At 55.1% G+C, this 20,901-nt stretch overlaps 1 protein-coding gene across 2 annotated transcripts in view; it reads left to right on the forward strand.

Moving 5' to 3' along the window:
- The first annotated feature begins 4,935 nt into the window (after positions 1-4,935).
- CD82 (CD82 molecule) overlaps positions 4,936-20,901 on the forward strand; it is a 50,683-nt gene continuing 34,717 nt past the window's right edge. The window contains exons 1-2 of one of the 2 annotated variants that reach the window (XM_030331765.1): positions 4,936-5,061; positions 20,557-20,801. The gene's annotated coding sequence lies outside the window, so the exon portion shown is untranslated. The remainder of the gene's footprint in view (positions 5,062-20,556; positions 20,802-20,901) is intronic. The other variant, XM_030331764.1, reaches the window with a different exon arrangement.

Below are 20,901 nucleotides of genomic sequence, written 5' to 3' on the forward strand. Positions count from 1 at the left end.
CGGTTAAGCGTCCGACTTCGGCTCAGGTCATGATCTCCCGGTCCGTGAGTTCGAGCCCCATTGTCGGGCTCTGTGCTGACAGCTCAGAGCCTGGAGCCTGTTTCAGATTCTGTGTCTCCCTCTCTCTCTGACCCTCCCCCGTTCATGCTCTGTCTCTCCCTGTCTCAAAAATAAATAAACATTAAAAAATAATAATAAATAAATAAATAAATAAATGTCTGGCCCATGGTAATAGCTTACTTTTAAAGTGAAGGCTGTTAAAAAAAAAAATGAAGGTTGCTATTACTGCTGTCCCCTTGCTATCGGTGTTGTGACAGCACCACGCATCACCCCACTGGTTTATCTGTCAGCTTCCCCTGGGCCAAAAGTCATCAGGGCTGGGTGGCATTAACCCTCACACCCTGAGGTGTAGTAGGGGTCTAAAGGATTTTGGTCAAATGACTGAGACAGGAAGGAATCCATGGGTCGGTTTCTCAGGCAGGAAGCAGGGGCCCTGCAAGGCCCTGGGGCGTGGGATGTGGGGGGTGGTGGTGCTTGTTAACCCACTGAGGGCTTTTAGGGATAAGACTGCGTGGCTCAGTGTTGGGTGCTCAGAATCTGGATTACCTGGGCCTACCATTTCTGCAACAGAAAACTGGGTTGGCTACAAACTGGTATTTCTCTTTCTTCCATCACTGACTAGTTGTATGAGCTTGGGCAAATTACTTACCTTCTCAGGGCCTCCATTTGCACATCTTGGAAATGGGCATCACAATAGATAGTATGTAGCTCATAGGGGTCATTATGAAGAGGATCAAATGAGTAGTATTGAAATGTACAGCTTCAAAGAAACAGTATAGGTGGTGAGGAGAGAGGTCTTAACTCTATTCTGAGGACTCTCTGAAGAAGGAAAATCCTAAATAATCCAAGGGCACCAGATTCCTTGTCCACCGGACTTCCTATTCTCATTCTTGTGCACAGATTGCACGGAGGGCTGTGCAAGGAACATCATATACCTTTTCCTTTTAAATCGGCTAAGTCAGACACTCAGTTCCCACCAGAGGAAATTTTTCTCCACTTGTTCTGAGGACCCACTGGGTGCAGATTGCATTTTCCAAAGATGGCTGCGACGGTATCTTCCGTTCTGCAATCTCTTCCAGAACTTTGCCACCCCCTCATCGACAGAGGGAGGCTACGTCTCTCATTCCCTTGAACCATGGTGTCTTTGTGCACTGATAGAATACAAAGGGAGTGATGCTACATGACTTCCGAGGCTAGGTCATAAAATGCCACGTGCTTCTACCTTGTTCTCTGTTTGCTCTTGAAACCCAGCTGTCTTGCAGTGAGGAAGCCCCAGCAGCCTGCAGAGGGGCCTCATGGAGAGGAACTGAGGCCTTGGTCCACGGCTCCAGCTGAGTTTCCAGCTAGCACCTAGCACCAACTGGCTAGCCATGTGAGTGCGCCATCTTGTCAAGGGTCCTCCACTTCCAACCGAACCAGCTGATAGTGCACAGAACAGAGACAAGCCTTCCCCCCAGTGAACCCACCCCGAATCACAGATTTGGGGGCTAAATAAATGACCACGAGGACCTTCGGGACTCCTCCTCTGAAGCTCCTGTGCCAACTCTGGGGTGGGGGAATCTTCTGAGAGGCTGGGAACCCCATAGACATACCCTTTGAAGGTCTTGCCAAGCCACCATCTCCCCTGCCTCCACGTTGGCCATTTGATACCTCCTCTAGTCTTTCTAGAGTAGTTCTTCCTGCCCCTGTTCCCACCTCCCAAACTCCTGGCTTCACCTCTGGAATGGACCGAAGAATTTCACAAAAGAAGGAAGTCGTCTCTCCCTAGAGGCTGCCTTTGCAAGATGCCCAGGGTAAATCATGACAAAGTCTGACTCCTGCCAGAAGAAACAGGGGAAGAACCAAGCCAATTTGATATTTTAGTAAATAATTCAGACACACCTCTCCTTAATGACTATTCCTTACGCTTCTAATATGTACCAGGCAGCGTGCTAAGTGCTACGGAGGCAAGGACAAACAGCAGGGCCACTCACAGACCCAAGCAACAGGGTCACCCGTGTCTACTCAAAACCTATACCCCGCAGCCTTTCAAAATCATGCTTCAGGTATCTAAAAACCCTGGAAATCTCTGCCTAAATGGTCCAACACTTCCCAAGGCCCATCCTTCTGAGGGTACAACTTGCCCCCATGTGCACTCCTGGAGGGGCGACTAAGTGGTGGCTGTAGGCAAGACGTGGGGGCAGAATTTGGGCATGTGGGCTGAGGTGTTTACATCCCTGGGTCCTAGGCTACTTGTATGCACAGGACAGACATGGGGCCGGGAAGAGAATCCGAGTGGATGGGCTGAGGGTTGAGGGGTCAGGACTAAACCCGCCCCACACTGCCATGTTCCTGCAGAGAATTCTAAGGAGTCCAAGAATTCTAAACTTGAACGTGGCCTTCTTGGTCAGTATGAAGAATAGTTCTCAAGGTAGGAGAATAAACATATTTTATTTTATAGTCTGTTACATGTTTATATGTAAGCTAGGTGGGTCTCGATTTTTAGCATTAACATGTGGATATTTTTAGCATTTAACAAAACATTTACTTTAGCATTTAATTCAAGCATTTTTTAAGCATTTAGGGTACTTAATAGGACAAATAGGCTCTGAGCTCCTATAGGAAGGCCCTCATCTATGGGGCTGCAGAGGGGGGTAGGGGGTATGGCAGAGATTCGAAAATCTGCCTGCCTCCATGTTGCCACAGCTGCCCCCGTCTCTAATCTGGAGTGACAGACCCAAAGGAGTAGCAGATGGGCCTCCTGTGATTGAACGTCTGTCTGGAGGCGAGGGGGGGGGCTGATGTGATCCCAGCTGTTTTGCCAACTGCCAATCACCATCACAAACACCCCTAGCTTGAGGGGAGGGGACGGGGAACAGGGTGGAAGAGGAGGGTGTTTTACGCCCATTTTCAAGGGTCGGCCAGGAGCCCAGTCCAAGACAGAAAAGCACAGTGGTTCTGAAGATGTGAGCCCTGGACCAGCTGTGTCGACATCATCTGGGAACCTGTTAAGCTGTTGGCCCCTCGCAGGAATGATGGTGTCCCTTTGTGGGAAAGACAACAAAGTGGGACCCTGTTGGCCTTAAAGATTCTTTCGCCCCAATCCCTTGACTTGGTGTGGAGATTCTATAAAGGAGACTTTTTACTGGAAAGAGAACATTTACTGAGCATGCACGGTGTCCAAGAGTGGGCAAACATTTCGTGAACGCCAGCACGTTTAATCCCCAGCGGCCACCCTCAAGACTGGTATTATTATCATTATTCCCCTTGTACACGTTTCTCCCAGAGTTCAGGACCTTACCTTGCCTTGGGTCGCAAGGCTCCCAGGACGCTACCAGGCCTTTGTGACTCTCGGAGCACCCTAATTTCTTCACCAGTGTGCCCAACGGTGATTCTCCAACTTGCTTGTGATTCAAAATCACCTGGAGGCCTTGTTAAAACAAACTGCTAGGCTCCTCTCCCAGAGTTTCTCATTCAGTAGGCCTGGGATGGGGCTCCCAAACACGCATGGCTAACAAATTCCCAGACACCACTGCTGTTGCTGGAGGTCTAAGGACCATGCTTTGGGAACCACCGTGCTGGGCTGGGATCCAGCTCCCCACCCTAACTCCACCCATGCAAAACCCGGCATAATCATACCTTCCCCATAATGGCGTCCTTGTGAGATGCCAATGAGATAATGGGAGTTAAAGAGCTTTGTCAGCTGCAAGGTGAATGGTCCCGGTCATAAGTAGGAAACCTGCCCGAAGCTGGCCCCTGGGGTCTGGGAGTGCAGAGGGCTGGGATGCAGGTCAGGGCACCACAGCCATCTGGAGATCTTTGCAGCCCTTCTTAATTCTGAGTCACTTCTTAAGGGAGAAAACCAGCTTCTGGGGCTCAGGCCAGCAGCCCCTCCTGCTACCCGCCTCATCAACCCACGCCTCCTCCCTCACCTCAGGCAGCCTGCTGAACACAGCCCCAACAGCTGGCTGGCCAAGGCCACTTCTCCAGGGGCCAGTCCAGGCAAGCTGGGGCAGTATCAGGCTTGTGATTCAGGGCTTGCAGCCGGATCCTGCTCACCTCCAGCGTGAGACTCGGAGGCCACGACTTCCTTTCTCTAAACCTCAGGTCGTCCGTCGGTAAAATGGAGCAACAAGCTACCATCGCAGAGGGTTGTGAGAATTTAAGGGCCAGTCCTTTTAACAGGGCTTGGCATAGAGCCCGGCCCCTGGCGAGAGTCCAGTCGGTAGTAGTTGTTAGTATTTTCAAAAAGTGCCCGGGCTCAGGTCGCCTGCTGATAAAGGCTCGGACTTGGAACGCAAACCGCTCCCACGCCGTCCCCGGTCGCACCCGGACGCACCCGCCCTGGAATGCCAGCTTGGGGGCCCGAGGCCGGCCCGCCCCAGGTTGAGGTTGGCAGGGCAGAACAGGATTAGGGAGGCGCTGAGGCGGGGAAAGGCGTGCCTGGGGAGGGGGCGCCTCGCCCAAGGGGGCTGGGGTAGGCCGAGAGGAGATCGTGACCCAGGCGGGGTGGCGGTAGGGTCTGGGGGGGGGCGGGGACAGCTGAGGAAGGCCGAGGAGGGGCGGGACGGTTAGGCAGCGCTGTGTTGGGGCTTCCCACCAGCCGGGCTCCCGCGCTCGCCTTGCAACGTTGGGAGGCAGGCCTCCTCCGGGCGCAGAGGACAGGGTCGAGGAGGCGGGCCCGGGGGCGGAGCTACCGGGCTGAATTAGGGAGGCCATAACGGGGAGGGGCGGGGCAAGAGACGGGCCCACCCCCCGCAGGGCGGGGCTGGGCGGCTGCACCGGAGGCCTGGTGGGCGGAGCCGGATCTGGCCCGGGGCCGACTACATTCCCGCGGGGCCCGGGAGCAGGGCAGGGGGCGTGCCCGGGGCGTGTCCTCCAGGAGGGCGGGGCCTGGCCCCGCCGCAGCCATCCCCGACGGCCGCCGAGAGGGGGACGGCAGAGAGACTGAGTCCAGGGCTGCGCAGTCGGACGGCGAGGGGCTTGCGGCTTGCAGCGCCGAGCAGAAAGCAAAGCCAGCCGGTGAGAAGGGGTAGGGGGGAGGCCGGCCCGACAAACAATAGCAAAGTTAGTTTTCGTTCCCACTTCCAGAGCCCGCTCGGGCAGCTTTCTCGGAACAAGTGACAGATAGGGCTACGGAGGCAGCTGGTGGGTGAAAGGGAGCGTAAAGTCTCCGAGTCCTGACCCCCCAGTACTCCAGCTCCGCCACGTACCCGCAGTGTGGCCCCGGGCCCGACCCCCCACCCGGGTCGGGACTTAGCGGGCTCAGTAAACCGAGGAGGTTGAACCAGGTGCTCCTTGTTGCCCTTTCTCACAAAAACCCTGGAAGGTGCGGGCTGGCAGGTGAGAGCAGCCTGCAGTTCGGCGAAGGGTGTTCACAACCCTGCCCAACTGCAGTTTCTCTCCCTGCCGAGCAGCACGGAGCCAGGTGAACTCTCCTGGAGCGTTAAGCGAATTACTTTAAAGATCACACGAGTTCTTCGCATGGCCCTTGAGCCCACAAGCCCTGGGAAGCAGCCTAAATCAGGGAAATTTCAGTCTCCCCTTCCCCCCAGCGCTGAGATCCCAGTAAGCTTCAGACCAGAACCTCGGTGGGGCTTTTGTCACCCTCCTGGGGCATTTCCAGGTGAGCTGGCCTGGGAGGCCCTGGTTGGAAACCAGGGGACAAGTTCTTACCAGGGTGAGTGGGGAAAAGAAGGGAAAGCCCCACCAAACTGTGGGCCCAGAGTCAAGCCCCCGGCCCAGGGCTCTTGCTGCTGCGTGCTCAAGGTTAGTTCTTGGATTTCTGTTCCTGGCGGTAGTAGATCTGTGCCACGGCTGTGGTAGCTGGGCAGTCTAGTTCAGTGGTCAAGATCTTAGGCTCTGGGACCAAACTGGCTAGGATTCCATTCTCCTCCAAGCTTCAGTTTCCTCATCTGTAAAATGTGAGTAACGACAGTACCCAACAGCAGCAGCAAAGACTAAATAGAATAATATATACACAGTGTTTAGCAAGGCACCAGGCACCCAGCGAGGCCTCACTGTATGACAGCTGCCCTGATGCAGATGGGCAGGTGATGATGGGCTGGCTTCCTGCCGAGGAGCGAGCCTGGTTTTGGAGGGCCGGATCCCGGCTGCAGCCCCTCCTGACCTTGTGAGAGCCAGAAATTGCCACCTGCCATCCGCATCACTTTGTCCATTTCAGGTTTGGGGAGTGTGTCATCTGGACCAAAGAGTGGCTGAGTTTTCTGCAATAGTGCTTGAGGTTGGTGGTTGTCCAGTTCAATAAACCCCAAAATGTTTACTGAGCACCTACTATATGTTAGATGGAGCTAGGAGATACAGAGGTGACCTAGCCAGACCTGGGCTCTGCCCTCATTTTGAGTTGCTGACAATGAGGGCTTCCCCACCCCCACCATGCTCCTGCTGGGGAAGATAACTCACATCCAGGGCTTGGTGCCAGATGAGATTTCATGAGTCTATTGCTCTAGTGTTTGGAATCCAGCTGTTCCGTTGCACACTTGGCTTGGGGTGAGAGTGAGGGTTAGTGTGTTACCTGTTGCTTTTTTTTTTTTTTTTAAGATTTTTTTGAAGTTTATTTTATTCCTTTTGAGAGAGAGCAGGGGAGGGACAGAGAGGGAGAATCCCAAGCAGGCTCCGCACTGTTAGGCGGAGCCCAAAGCGGGGCTCAAACTCACAAACCTCGAGATCATGACCTGAGCTGAAATCAAAGAGTCAGATGCTTAACCGACTGAGCCACCCGGGCGTCCCATAAACTGTTTGATCGAGGCTGGGCACCGAAGGAGACTGGGGGTGCTGCATGTCGACTCCCTGAACGTCCTGGGGAGATGAGCCCTACACTTTGGAACCAGCTAGAAAGTAGTATGGGACGGAGGCTGATTGAAGGCTGCACTACACGGAGGAGACAGTGTCTTTTGTCTATGGGAGGGGAGGGTGCTTAGAAGCAGCGAGACACTGGGCTCCCAAGTCCTGGTTGGGTTTGGATCGACTTGGGGCCACAGACTCCCCTGTCCAAGCATGTGAACGGCATAAGATTAGAGTGTGGTGTGGTGGGAGGAAGAGGGTCAGTAGGTGGAGCCCATGCGGGAGGAGAAGACGTTCGTCTCAAACAGAACTCAGTAAGCAAATACTGGAAAGCCTTCCCCACTACCCCACCAGCTCACATGACGAAAGATGAAGGATGACACATTGCCCCCATCCTTAGTTGTTTACGGTGTGGGAAGGGACACCAGTGACTCTGATAAGAGATAAATGAAGAAAGTATTACTGGGAACTTTCATGGAGGAGGTGGAGTTTTGGGTGGGTCTTCAGGATTGGGAAGGTTTCGGCAGCGCCGGTGAAAGTTTTGGGCAGAGGAAAATACCTTGGCAAAGTCCAGGAGGTCAGTGGGTGGAGGGAATTTTTAAGAAATCGCTGCATTGATCAGTCTGGCTGAAGAATTGGAATCGTGCGGGGATGTGAAGGGGGGGTGGTAGGTTGGGTCAACTCACGGAAGGCCTTCAATGCCAAAGTGAAATGTTTAGATCTGGTTTGTAGAAGGTGAGAGCCACTGAAGGTTTTTGAGCCAGGGAGTGACATAATCAGAGGGGCTCTTTAGGAAAGGCAGCCTTGCTTGATGTGCTGGGGTGAGGGACCCCAGGAGTCAAGGGAGAATGATCTGATGGCTGTGGTGATGGGGAAGGAGCTGGGCGTGAAAGAAGGGGCACCGTCAAAGGGGTGGGAGGGGAGCCAGGGTCACGTGGGAAGAGGAGAAAGGGTCCCTGTGGATGCCCTCTTTGGCTTGGTTTCCCCGTCCAGCCTAGACCCTGGTGCACAGCAGGGGCTCAGAGGTGCTGGGGAGGGTGATAACATGCTACAGAGTGATAGGGAGGGAGCCGCCCAGGGAGGCCCTGTGCTTGCCCACGGGGGAGGCATCTGGGCCAAGTGGTAGGAGCTTGCACCCATCAGCGGTGGGTGTGAGAGCAAGGTCGATGGGAAGAAGTGCCCGTGGCGCTCTCCCTCCTAGCTGCAGTCCAGGAGGGCTGGGGTGAGAGGTTAGCCAGTGGGGACACATTTCCCGCGTGTGTGGGGGGGGGGGGCGCTGAATTTTGGTTGGCTCTTGTGAAGTTTCTGCAATATGGGGCAGTCCCCTGTCTCGAAGCTTCAGACAGACGTGTGAGCCACCGCCTGGAAGCTCCCCCACCTCCTCCTCACTCTTCCCCACCCTGGGGACCCAACCCCAGTCCACCTGAAGACCGGAGCCAAGCCCTGAGCATTCTTTTGGATTTGGAGCATCTGGGGCCAGCTGGCACCCCCAGGTTTTGCCTTGGCCTTGGCCCCTGGCTCCAAACCGTTATACCCACTTCCTCCACCGCATGGGAAGCTCCGAGGGGGCGGTTATGACTTAATCAAGAGCATCAAACAGTCAGGAGTTGGCTCCGTGAAAGGTGGGAGGGAGGGAGGGAAGAGCCTGGGCCCCTCCGTGGGACAGGATGGGGCCAGGGGGGGGGGGGGGGGGTTCTGTTTAATCTCAGCAGGAACCGCCCTGCCCACCAGCTTCCCCTCCTCTAAGCCTGGATGTGAGGAGCCAGGAGGGAAGCCCAGAGGTAAACATGGCCTGCAGTGTGGTGTGCGTTGCTTTCCTCCCGCCCTCGTCCCCCGATGCTGCCTGTTAGGTGGCCAGCCACAGGCTCGGGGCCTATGTCACAGGCCCAGTTGCTGTCTGGGGGCTGGCGGGTTCCTGACTCACACCTGGGGTTCCCCCTACACTATGGTTTTCCTGTCAGCGCTGATTCACTCTGTGCTGACTTGGAGACACAGCTGAGGAGAGGGAAGAGGCCCGTATTCTGGTTCTTAGATTTCGTTCCAGCTCCTTTGGTTACCGGCTGCGTGACCTCTGATAAGTTCTTTCTCTCTCTGGGCTTCCTTCCCTTCTGTGCTGGTGACCCATCCTTTACTTGGCTTTTAGGAAGTTCTGTAGCCTGGGATCTGTGTTTGTAAAGTAGGGCACATGTGAGCACATGCACCCGCGCCCCCCCCCCCCCGCCCCCGTCTCCATATAGCGTGGACCTGGGAGACGGCTCTCACACATGCAAGAGTTGGGCCCACCTCCCTCCCTTGCTTCCCCCATCGGAAGCAACCTTCCTACTTTCTGTCTGGCTGCAGATCAGGGAGATAGTAGAACAGGGTGGCCAAAAGCTGGACTTCGGAGCTAGAGTCTTGGCTCTGCCCCTTGCTGGCTTTGTGACCCTTTCTGAGCCTCAGTTTCTGAATCTGTGAATTGGGTAATGGTAATGACCTCATAGCATGAAATGAGGCCAAAAGCATGCGCCTCCCCAGTGGCACTCTAAGCTTTCTGAGGGTAAACGGGTCCGAAGATGGGGGGGCAGATTTTCTCCGAGCCCTTCCTTCCCCTACACCCCCCGCCCCCCACCACCCCATGCTTGTCTACACTGAGTACTTTCCTCTTCGTGCTGTTTTGTGGCATCTGGAGTGTCTCTGTGAACCCTCCCAGGAAGGGACCGCCCTGTCCATCTCTGTATCCTTGACTCCTGGCACAAGGCCTGGCACACAGCAGGCTGTCAGGAAGTGATGGTTGAATGAATAAGTAAGTGATTCTCCTTGGGGTGGCCCAGCAGGACCCAGCTCGGTGCCAGATCCTTGGTGGCTGCCTGGCAAAGGTGGAGCCGGGAAGCAGGGTTTGGATGCCTGCACAGCCGCCCCCCTGCCCCCGCCCCTCTCGATTCTGGAGCCCGGGTCCAGGGAGGCGAGCTCGGTTTGGCTGGCATGGGATGGCTTCCGTCAGGGCTTCCGCTTCCCTTGTGAGGCCTGGCCTTTCCCCTCCTGAGAGGGGAACAGCCCGACTTCCTCCAGCTCCAGTAGTGAAGGGGCCACTTTGGCCCTTGGTGAACCCTGACTCAGCCAGAAAAGGTGCCTTCAAGTCAGCAGTTATTGGGGTAAAATGCCGTTCCCCTGTGAGGGCACGGACTCGGGGCTGGGGGAGGAGAGGGGCCCTCTGGGAGGCCATCCGTGACAGCATCTTTGCAGGCCATGAGCTGTGCAACTCTGGGAGGCACCTCACTCTCCTCTGGCTTCTTTCCCCACAGGGGGGCTTCTGGCTCTTCTTTGGGTCCTGCGCCTGACTTTCCTTGCTGCGTTGAGGGGTGATCTGTTTCTGGACCTAGGCTTATAGAGCCAACGCAGGAATGTGGACAAAGCGTCAGAGTCTGGGTGTTAGGGAGTCTGGGTTCAGATCCTGGCTTCGCTGTGGAGTTGCAGAACGACTTTGTCCAGGGAGGTGACCTTCTGGGCAGGTTTCCTAATTCTTCAGGGAGTAAGTGCTCCAGAAGCCCGCCTGGGGTCGAGCTGGGCTTGGCGCGAGTTGGGAAGGAACCATAAGCAATGTCACAAACCAAAGTGCCTGAGCATGATTCCTGGCCCTGCCGCTTACCTGCTGGCTGTGACCTTGGGCAAGTGTTTAGCCCCTCTGTGCATCAGTTTAAGCATCTAGAGTGGGGATCGTGATAGTACTCACTTCATAGGGTTGTTGAGAATGATCTGAATTAATGTATGTGAAGCGCTTATGATGTGTGCCCGGCACATAGTAGGTGCTGTATATATATCAGCTCGTTTTGGTAGTGGTGCTAGTATCAATAGGAAGCAGGATTTCAATCTTGGGGCGGGGGCAGGAAAGCTTGGCGAATAGCCTGAGTCTGGGGGATCAGGAGACCCGGGTTCTGATCCCAGCCAGTCCTCTACCTGCCACGTGACCCTGGGCGAGTTACAGCCCGTCATGGGGTTAACTGTTAACTATTACCCTGCATTTGCTGCATTTGGCTTTCGCGAGTGAGGCACATGCAGAGTCACGGTGGGCGCTTGTAGGGTTTTATTCAGAAAGAGGACTCTGGGTGCCCAGCCCATTCTCCTGCACCGGGACAGCCACTGTGGGTGGGCGAGTCCCGGATGCCATCAAGGAGGCACTGCAGACAGAATGCTAGGGCTCCCCCCCCCCACCCCCTACCCCCCCCACTCCCCTCACCCCCCCCCCATCCCACGACTGTACTCAAGGCTGAAAAGTGGATGGAAAAGTACGTTTGAATACTCACATAACAATGGGATTATACAGATCAGGTTACAGACCTTTATTTTATTTATTTATTTTTTACTTTTCCCCATTTTCTGAATCGTCTGCAACGACTTCCATGTTTTTATGCTCCGGAAAGAAGGAACACACTTATACAATACAGCTATCAAAGAACCTGCTATACATAGTTAAACAAAAATGTATCAGTTGAACTTGGGGTCCAATTCAGGTCTTTGTTGTTAATAAATTATATATATGTCATTTTTCCCCCCAAAGCGGGTGGGTTTGGTCTGAAGTTGAGTATCAATTTGTCAGGCCTCAGAAGACAGATGGAGTGTTTGTGGAGGGCCCCAGAGCCTGGGAGAGAAGAGTCTGCTATGCATGGGCGTGTCCTCCGACTTCCATCGCGGGCGATACGCTCTGAGTGATGCTTGTTTAGAAAACTTTTCAACAGCCGACACCAGAGGGCTTAATTTCCTCATGTGTAAACTAGGGATGAGAGTAGCAATAGCTAATCAGGGCAGGAGCTTAACACATGTTGAGGTTTTAGAACGAACCCCGCTTCTCCTGAATTTGGAACCAAATGAAAACAGATGACAAAAATGGGAGCTCCACACGGAAGTGTCATTACTGAGAAGGCTGGCCGGAGAACGTGGCTTTCGATCTGGGGCCCAGAGGGCCTGCTAACCGTCTGCCCTCGAGCTGGCAGAGTTACCTGTGTGGTCACGGGCAACGCTGGACAGGGGCCAACCTGCCTGCAAGGAGCCGGTGGTAGTACAGAGAGCAACCCAGATGGAAGGCTTCATGCAGGCAGCCTGGCTCTGGGGGAGGCGGGACCCCACAGAGAGCACGCCCAGCGTGTCTCCTAGGTGAGCCAATCACATAAGCCGCTGTTGGGGTCCGGAAGTAAAGGAGGGGGCAGAGCCAGACCAGAGGTGTTCTCCCGGTAGAGGTCCCTCCAGGGAGAAACAAGTGGAGAGGGGAATGTTCGTTCCCCTGATAAGCATAAGGCTCTTTGAATGATGCTGGGTATCCAGTAAGCGCTCACGAAGTGTTCATTTGTCGTTGCTCATAATAATGGTTAACAATGAATAATTCTGCTACAGTTGGAAAATCATTTTCCCGCTGTTTTAGGAGAGACGGTTTATCAGAATGTTTTTGCAGTGGGACCTGATGAGATGTCCTGGTGTATAGAGAAAATAGAAACTCCGTGGGGGTGGGGGAGGATTGATTTGTCTGAGGTCCTCGCAGACGTGAGTGGGTGGCTAGTCCTTGGGTCACTGTGGTTTTGCAAAGACAACCCACCTCCCTGACCGCTCTTGAACACGTAACGGAGGAGCAGCTGGGGCAGGGAGGGTGTGTCGTCTACTCGCGCTGGGTATTTAGAGGCTCTCGGAAAGATCCTCTGATCTCCTTTCTCTCTGCCTCACACCCGCTCCTGGCACGGTTGAGCAGCAGGCTCCTCATTTGCCGGGAGACTGTGTAGCTGGTTTTGCAAACTGTGCATCAAATCCCTTGGGGACGAGCTGCAAGCAGGGGGCTTAGGTACGGGGCCAGCTCTTCTTCCCACCATCTGCTCACCTTTGGGCAAGTGTCTCAACCGCTCAGAACCGTGCTTTCCTTATCTGTGAGCTGGGTAACAATAGTGGTGCGTCTACCACGGCTTGCCCTTGGGAGGATTAAATGAGGTAATGGATATGGGTGAAATGCTTAGCGGTGGGCCCAGTGCAGAATGCACCCTCAGTAAAAGCCAGAGACTGATGAAGGTGGTTATGAATGAAGGCTGCTCCTGCCACTCCTATTGAGAAATGACAGAGTCCTCCTCCCTGGAGACTGAGATCTCCGATCTGACGTAAAGGAGCTTTCCAGGGCTGTTTGGAGCTCTGAGGGCCAAGAGGGCCTCCGGCTTCCATGTGCTTAGTCCTCGATCGGACTGTCTGAGCCCAGCTTTGACTTGAGGGTTCCTGGCTTAGAGTGGAGGGCAAAGTTAGGGGCTTGTGCCTGCATTAATTGGATTGTGGTCTTGTGGGCATGTCTGTGGTTCATCGAGTCAATCTACCTGCCCAGTCTAGTGGACAGCATCCAGTCTTTGTTTGCATACCTCAAGGCTGGGAGAACCCACTAACTGCCATCTCTGCACAGATGTGACTTTTAAAACATAGGGTATAGAATTTGAACAAACCCAGCCTCCCTTAAATTCCTCTCATGGTCCTGATCATGCTCATTGGGATGATATCCGCCTGGAATGTGGACACTCCCTAGGGGAGACCAAGTCCCCCTTGCAGCAGAGGTGGCCCCAGGCCAGCGGTTCTGGTGTAGGAAGGAGACATTTCTGTCAACTCTTCAAAAAACATCGTCTCCATCTGAACCAAATGGGCATACACACACGCACACGCACGCACGCACACACACACACACACACACACACACAGGCTTTATAATTATTGAAGACATAATTTTTGTGGAAAAACTAGGAAGTTAGAGAATAGATGCAAAGGAGGCAATAACAACTCGGAAAGCAGCACTGGGGGTAGTTTGGTGTCCACACACACACAATCGGGATTAAACCATAGGGACCACATCGGAGGATTTTTCCATGTTATTCAGTATTCTTCTGCAGCCTGTTTCCCCGCTCCATAGCAACACACCCCGTGGATCTACCATGACCCAGTTGAGCGTTCTCCTGCTATTGCACATTTAGGCCACTTTGAATTTTTCATTAGCTTCCACATTGCTATAGTGGCCACTTTGTCCCTACGTGTATCTTGCGCTCAAATCTAATGCTCTCCGCGGAGCGAATTCCTAGGAGTGGTTTTCGAGTCAGGTGGGTTTTAAACTCATGGTCTGAGGACCATAAGCCCTTTCCCCAACACCCACCAGAATGTAACCCCCCCCCCCAAACACTTAGCTCCAGCACTACCGGAGAGAGAGGGCACTGTGTCTGTGGGTGCTAGGGAGCAAGTGCATGGAAGGAAGGAGGCTGGTTCTGTGTGTGTGTGTGTGTGTGTGTGTGTGTGTATAAGAGACAGAAAGAGAAAGACAGATATGGGGGAGCTTTTCCTCTTCAATCATAGTCTGACTTTTGACCCTCTTCCTGTCTCCTTTCCAGGAGCCTGTGGTGTCATTAACTAATTATGAGATCTCTTTACTATTTAATGACCTTTCTCCATGGTGACTCCTTCCTTCCCAACAGCCTTCGGGGAGCCAGGGAATGGGAAGAGGAACCTGTGGGAGGATGCTCGTCAGGAGTAGGAGTTGGGTCAGGGAGGGGTCCGGTGGTTCTCAAACTCTGACATGCGGCAGAATCTCCCGGAAGGTTTGGTAAAGCACAGATCATACCCACAAGGCTTTCTGATTCCATTGGTCTGAGTTGCAGCCCGGGAATGTTGCATAGCTAATGTGTTGCTAGGAGATGCTGGTCTGGGAATTAGTATTTGAGAATCCATGGAGTAGGGGAGGCTGTGTGGTGAGTCTCAGCTCCTGGTCCTGCCGACAGTAGGAACCTTGTCCTGTTTAGTAAAGGCTTGTGTGAGGCCTGAACTCACATTCTGCCTGCCTCCACCCAGTCACCTTTTCCAGCATGTGCTATTTATATATTTATGTGCAGGAGGATAAGATGTTTATCGCCATCCCCATTTCACAGAAAGGAAAACTGAGGCTCTGACAGGCAACCTAATATGTCCAAGGGTGCCCTGAAAGTCAGCAGGGGCACCAATACAGGAACCCTGTCCTTGTCACCTCTCCCTGCTCCCCTACAACACCCCTCCCCACCCCCTACGGTGTATCACACACTCTGGGCTTCTCTCCTGCCGGTCTGGGGCAGAGCAAGAGGTGTCTCGCCCTGGGAGGGCCCTGGCCTCACCATCGGGAGACCCAGTTCAAATGGCGCTTTGCTACCGTCTGGCTGTGTGACCCTGGGGAAGTCACTCCCCTCCTCAGGGGGTTCTCATTTCTGCTAATGATACCTTACGCTTTATAGCTTTTAGCAGTGGACATTTTCTCACGTACTTACTCCTGCAGACCTCCCAACACCCTGTAAAGTGTGCAGGGAGGGTATTATTTCTGAGCCCATTTTATAGATAATGACAGGCTGCGAGTGAGATGCCCGGGGATCCTACAGCGACGGAGCGCTGGGGCCAGGACTTAAAGCTGTGTTGCCTTGCTCCCCATCCTGAGCCTGGTCTGTCACCCTGAGCTGTCTCCTTAGTAAGGAGAGAGGACTCTGGCCTCCTCTCTATTCTCTGCCTCAGCATTGGGCATCCCAGGGCTCTTCCCTGGGCTGGTGGCTCTTGGGTACAAGGGGCTCTAGGAGAGGACTGGACTGGGATCCTCGCTCTGGGCCAGGACCCTGCAGAGGGAAGATGGAGTGGTTCGGGCCGTCCCTGTTACCGTCTCCTGCCAGGCCATTTGGGGCCCCTGCTGATGGAGGGAGGTGGGGTCCGGCCCGGCTGTCCCTCCTACCTCAGCTCCTGGCTTCCCCTGGGGATTGTGCCTGCCCTCCTGTACTTCTGCACGGTACAGAATTTTCCAGACTCCCAGACAATGGTGTCTGGGCCCTGCAGTTCTGCCCGGATGCCCTCACCTCCTCCCCTGTCCCCCGACTCAAGTCTTCCTCATCCTTCTAGGCCCAGCTCCAGCCACCTACCTCTCTGGGGCCAGCCATGTGCTCTGGCCAAGCCAACTCGGCTGTCTTGGGTTCTGCCCAGCGGGTGAGCTAATTAACTGGGTTAGTTAACTCCTCCCTGAGGCCATGAGACCAGGGGCTGTGGCTGCTGTAGGTCTGAGCCCCTGAAGGGTCTACCAGGCTGGCAGGGCTCAGGGTGCTGGGTCTGGGTGGGCCGGGCATGGCCGACCCCCTCAGGGTCAGCCTCACACTTGTGGCTCTCACACTTGGTGACCTTGAGCAAGTTCCCTATCTTCTCTGACCTCTGGCTCCCTTCTCTTAAAAATAAAGCTACTTTTCTCACTGACACTTGTGAAGCTTGCATGAGATAAAGCGTGCAAAGTACCTACCACCACTGACGTCTGTTGGGGTTGAGGTGCTCAGGAAATGCCTCTGCTTCCCCACCCCTCCCCTCCCCTGCAGTCAGCTCGGGCTTCATTCTGCCTCCACCCACCTAACACGTTTGAGCCCGTATCTGGTTGGGCCTTGATCTAAGGCCTGCGCTGTATCTGCTCTAGCTAGGGGGTGTTCTAGGCTGATAACCGAGGAAGGATTGGGCAGAGGGACAGAATCAGCTGCACACATAAATGTGGGTTTTTTTTAAAAAAAAAAAAGGGTTTTTTTTTTAACATTTATTTTTGAGAGACAGAGCACGAGCAGAGCAGGGGCAGAGAGAGGGAGACACAGAATCCGAAGCAGGCTCCAGGCCCTGAGCTGTGAGCACAGGGCCTGACTCTGGGCTCGAACTCACCAACTGCGAGAACATGAGCTGAGCCCAAGCTGGATGTTTAACCGACTGAGCCACCCAGGTGCCCCCAAACATAAATGTGTTTAACCAGGCTCTGCCGGTTCTAAGTTGTGACCCTGGACATAATCCCTCCTAGAGCCTGTTTCCTGATCTTCAGAAGAGGGTTACTCCTACCTTCTACGTTCTCAGGATCACCCTGGAGCCTTCCCGGTAGGGTAGGGGTGGGAATCCAGGTGACCCGAAGCCCTGAGGGCTGCCTCTCATGAGCCCAGCATGGTTCATTTACCTGTCTGTTTTCCTGGTGCAGCATGAACGGTCCCCTTCCCCTCTGGACACCCGGAGGCTCACCAGGCCGTTGAGTTCTTGGCTCCTGGCCTGGTGTGCTGGGTTGCCTGGGGGCAGTAGCCTGTCTAGGGGAGCGGGCCAGAGGCCCCACCTGACTGTCTGAGACCGAGGTGGTGCCCCCCCCCCCCCGCCAGCAGGTCCCTATGCTCACAATTCTTGGAATGCCAAGCCTGGCCCTGGGGCCCACTGGGGACACAGATCCCCTTCTATACTGCTACACAGCTTTCCTTTCCACGCCTGTCTGTCTGCATATGGGACCTTCTCACGGTGACAGTAATCACACGCTTCCCTTTATTGTGCGAGAGCATTTTTATTCCTCAAACCCCCCACCTCCCTGTAAGGCAGGAATGAACTGTTATTATCCTAGAGAAGGAAGGGGGCTTGCCCAGGCCCGCTGCTGGGACTCACGACCTCTCCACCCAGCCCCGTTCCCCCATCCACGGTGTTCGCAGTCTTGGCTACATTTTGCCTTGCAGAGACATGCCCACCGGGAATGGGGAGCCCGGTTGAGAGGAGGTGGAGGTCTCCAGGGTGAAGGGTCCTAGATGCCTGCCCCAGGAGATCCGGGAGCCGGCATAGGGCCTACCCCACTGCACAGATAGGGAAACTAAAGTTTAGGGAAGAGCTGTGATTAGAAGGTAGAGGGTAGCCCAGGTTGGGCTCTTTTCCTTTCTTCTTCCCCTTCCCCAGGGCCCTGAGGGCTCAAGTTGGGGAACTCCGTGGGGCTGTTTGGGACCTGGGTGCTCATTTTGGCTTAGCCACTGCAGGCTGAGGTCATGTCCTCTGCCTGCTTCAGCAATCTTCGGGGTCTGTGAGTGCCTCTAGTATCCCCTCTGGTGACACAGACCCAGACTTCCCAGAAGGGGAATCTCAGAGGGGGCAGTTTCCGGCCATGGCTCTGCCTGGTGCTCCCAGAATCTGGGGGAGGCCAAGGCTGAGGAGAACGTTCTGGGGAGGGGATGGGCCATTGTTAATGGCCGGTGGGGGAAGGACAGTGCGGGTAAGAACTGGAGGGCGCCAGTCTCAGGGAGGCCACAGGGGAGGCGGGCTGTTGGCTAGAGGAGATGGTGGGGAATGGGTAGGGGGAGGCCGAGCTGGGGTGGGATCCTGCTTGGGTAAGCAGGGCCTTCATTCCTGGCCGGGTTTTGCCTTAGGCTTCCCTGGGGACTTCCTGTGCAGACCAGAGAGGGCTGGAGTCCTGGATGCACAGAAGGCTCCCTTCACCTAGGATCTGTGTCCCTCCTTCTCTCCCTGTCATTCTCTCTCTCTCTTTCCTTACCTCTCCCCTGTCCCTCCCAGCAACACCCCCCCCCCACCAGTCTACCTCTGCCTACCCACCAAGTACCTCTGAAGCCAGAAGGTCTCTGGAGGTACCGAGATCCAAAGCCACCCTGGCTGGCTCTGCCCAGGCCCGGGGCTCTCCGTCCCTGGGAATAGAGCCGTAACAGGCTGTGCCCCGGCTGTCGGGTGTCTGGGCTGGCTAAATGGCCACCACCCTGCCCGGGAACCTGGGGCTTGGGTTCTACCCACCACATGGGAGGTACAGCCCTTCATCCCAGGCTCGGAGGTCCCGGATGCCTACAGCTGACTGTGGAAACGGATTTCCCCAGGCCGCTCCTTGCTGGAGCTGGGACCTGCTATGGGGAAGGCTGGCTAGGCACACTGGTGAGGTTGCCCTGGACATTCTGGACGTCAGAGGCTCTGAGGAGGAAGGATGCGCGAGAAGGAGGCTTGAGAGCTGGTCTTGGACACAGGGAGAGACAGGGGCCAGGGCGAAGCTCAGAGGAAGCCACGGGGGGAATAGGGACAGATACACAGGGGAAGAGGCAGGGGAGGGGAAGGACTGAAGGAAAAGGCAGAGAGCCCCGCTCTTCCCTTCTCTCCTGGCCTGAGCCACTTTAGTTGGGTCCCAGCCAGGAAGACCCCCATCCCCCCCAGAGCTCTTGGGGTTCGAGACCTGCTCCTGCGCTCCACCCTTGGCCCCATCTTTTCTGTGTCTCCCCCCAAGGACCCATGAGAGAGACAGTCCCCGTACCCGTGTGCGCAGCACTTTTCCTGGACTGCGTCTCATTCACCCCGCCCCCGTGTCTGTCCCTGGCTCTTCCCATCAAATATCCCTGGAGCCAGAATGCCTCTCAGGCCTAGAGGCGCTGAGAACTGTAGCCTTGGGAGGTGGGAGGTATTAGGCCATTTTACAGACGAGGGAACTGAGGCTCAGAAAAGTTTAGTGGCAGTTAGGAGTAGACAGAGCTAGGGTTTGACCCCATGGCTGTCTGATGCCCACCCTAACTCCTCATGCCGAGATAATTAGGGCTGCCAGACAGCCCCTGAAAGAGTCTGTGCAGGAGAATGTTCTGGGAAGGCTGCCTGGAGGAGGTAGCATCTCTGCTGCCTTTTTTCTTTCTTCCTGAACCCAGTGCCTAGGGACAGGATGCTGTGACCAAAGAGCCTGCCTGATGCCATGTGGGGTCCCTTCCTTCTCCCTAATTGCCTCCCTAGGGCACACTCAGCACCCAGCCTCAGAGTCTTAGGAACCCCAGCCCTGACGCAGAGGTTAACCCTTTGCTAACCGCCTGCCTCCAGGCTCTGTGATGGGTGTGCGAGCTGGTCCCTGGCTCCCGAGTGTGGTTCCAGAATGTCTTTTTTTTTTTTTTTTTTTTTAATTTTTTTTTTCAACGTTTATTTATTTTTGGGACAGAGAGAGACAGAGCATGAACGGGGGAGAGGCAGAGAGAGAGGGAGACACAGAATCGGAAACAGGCTCCAGGCTCTGAGCCATCAGCCCAGAGCCTGACGCGGGGCTCGAACTCACGGACCGCGAGATCGTGACCTGGCTGAAGTCAGACGCTTAACCGACTGCGCCACCCAGGCGCCCCTCCAGAATGTCTTCAGTTGGTTGGGAGGCCAGACTGTAAAACCCAGTGAACTTGGGTTAGGCCTTGGTGAAACTATTTTAGTTGTTATCGTTTGTAACTTTGTTTCTGCAGGCAGTGTAGATGACAGCAAAGGGTGGGACTGGTGGGGTTCAACTCCCAGCTTTACGGTCTGTGTCACCTTGGGCAAGTCCCTTTCCCACCCCGAGCCTCAGTTTCTCCCCCCATAAAATGGAGATAAAAGCAGAAGCCACCTCGTCGGGTCATCGCCAGGGTGAACTGAGCCACGTGGAGCGCTTGGCATGATAGCTGGTGACAGGTAACTGCAAAAATGTTAGCTTTGGTTAGTATTGGCTGGGTGCCGCTTTAAGATGATGTTGGTGTGTGATTGCTCCCGTTCACATCCGCCAAACGGGGCACTCCCTGAGGGCAGGGGGGTCTCCTCCTTCCTCCCCGTGTCCGGCTCAGGGCCTGCCTGGAGTCGGAGATTCAATGACCTGCAGTGGGCTCGGTGCAGGACGCAAACTCTGAGCGGAGACGGCCACTTGGGAGCCCCCGGGAGGGCCGCCCCTCGGGCCACAAAGTAGGCAGGACCCTGGACTCCAGGGTTGGGGGGTCTGGAACACAAAGCTCATGTGACAAGGGCAAGGGCCACCACCTTCCTGGGCCCCCGCTGATAACCCGGGATGACGAAGCCACGCTTTCCGCCTCACCGAGCGGCATGGGGTTGATTGGCTGAAGTTAGCGAAGCACCGCTCCCTCGGAGATGCTTCCGTAAACGCTCATGCCATCCATCGGTCTTCCCTCTGCCCGATGTCTGTTTCAGGTTCGCGGGGACAGGAACCTTCCTGGGGCAGTTTGCGGGAAGCCGTGTGTGTCCTACGTCTCAAGGGACAGTCTTCGTGCACACCCTCCTCCTGCCGTGTGAGGAGGGGAGTCATTTCGCCTGACTCTTCCCACAGCCCCCCGTCTCTGTGTGCTTGCATCCGAGCGTTTGGCAAGCTGATCCCACCATTTCCCCGGCCAAGGCTTGATAGCCCCATTTTACAGATGAGGACACTGAGGCTCAAGGTGGGTAGGCAACTTGCCAAAAGTCACACAGCTCTGTGAAGTGGGATTGGAATTTAGGTCTCTCTCAATTCAAAGGCCATACTATGACCTGGTTCATTGT

The sequence above is a fragment of the Lynx canadensis genome, chromosome D1, assembly GCF_007474595.2.
Source record: "Lynx canadensis isolate LIC74 chromosome D1, mLynCan4.pri.v2, whole genome shotgun sequence".
Classification (NCBI taxonomy): Eukaryota; Metazoa; Chordata; class Mammalia; order Carnivora; family Felidae; genus Lynx; species Lynx canadensis.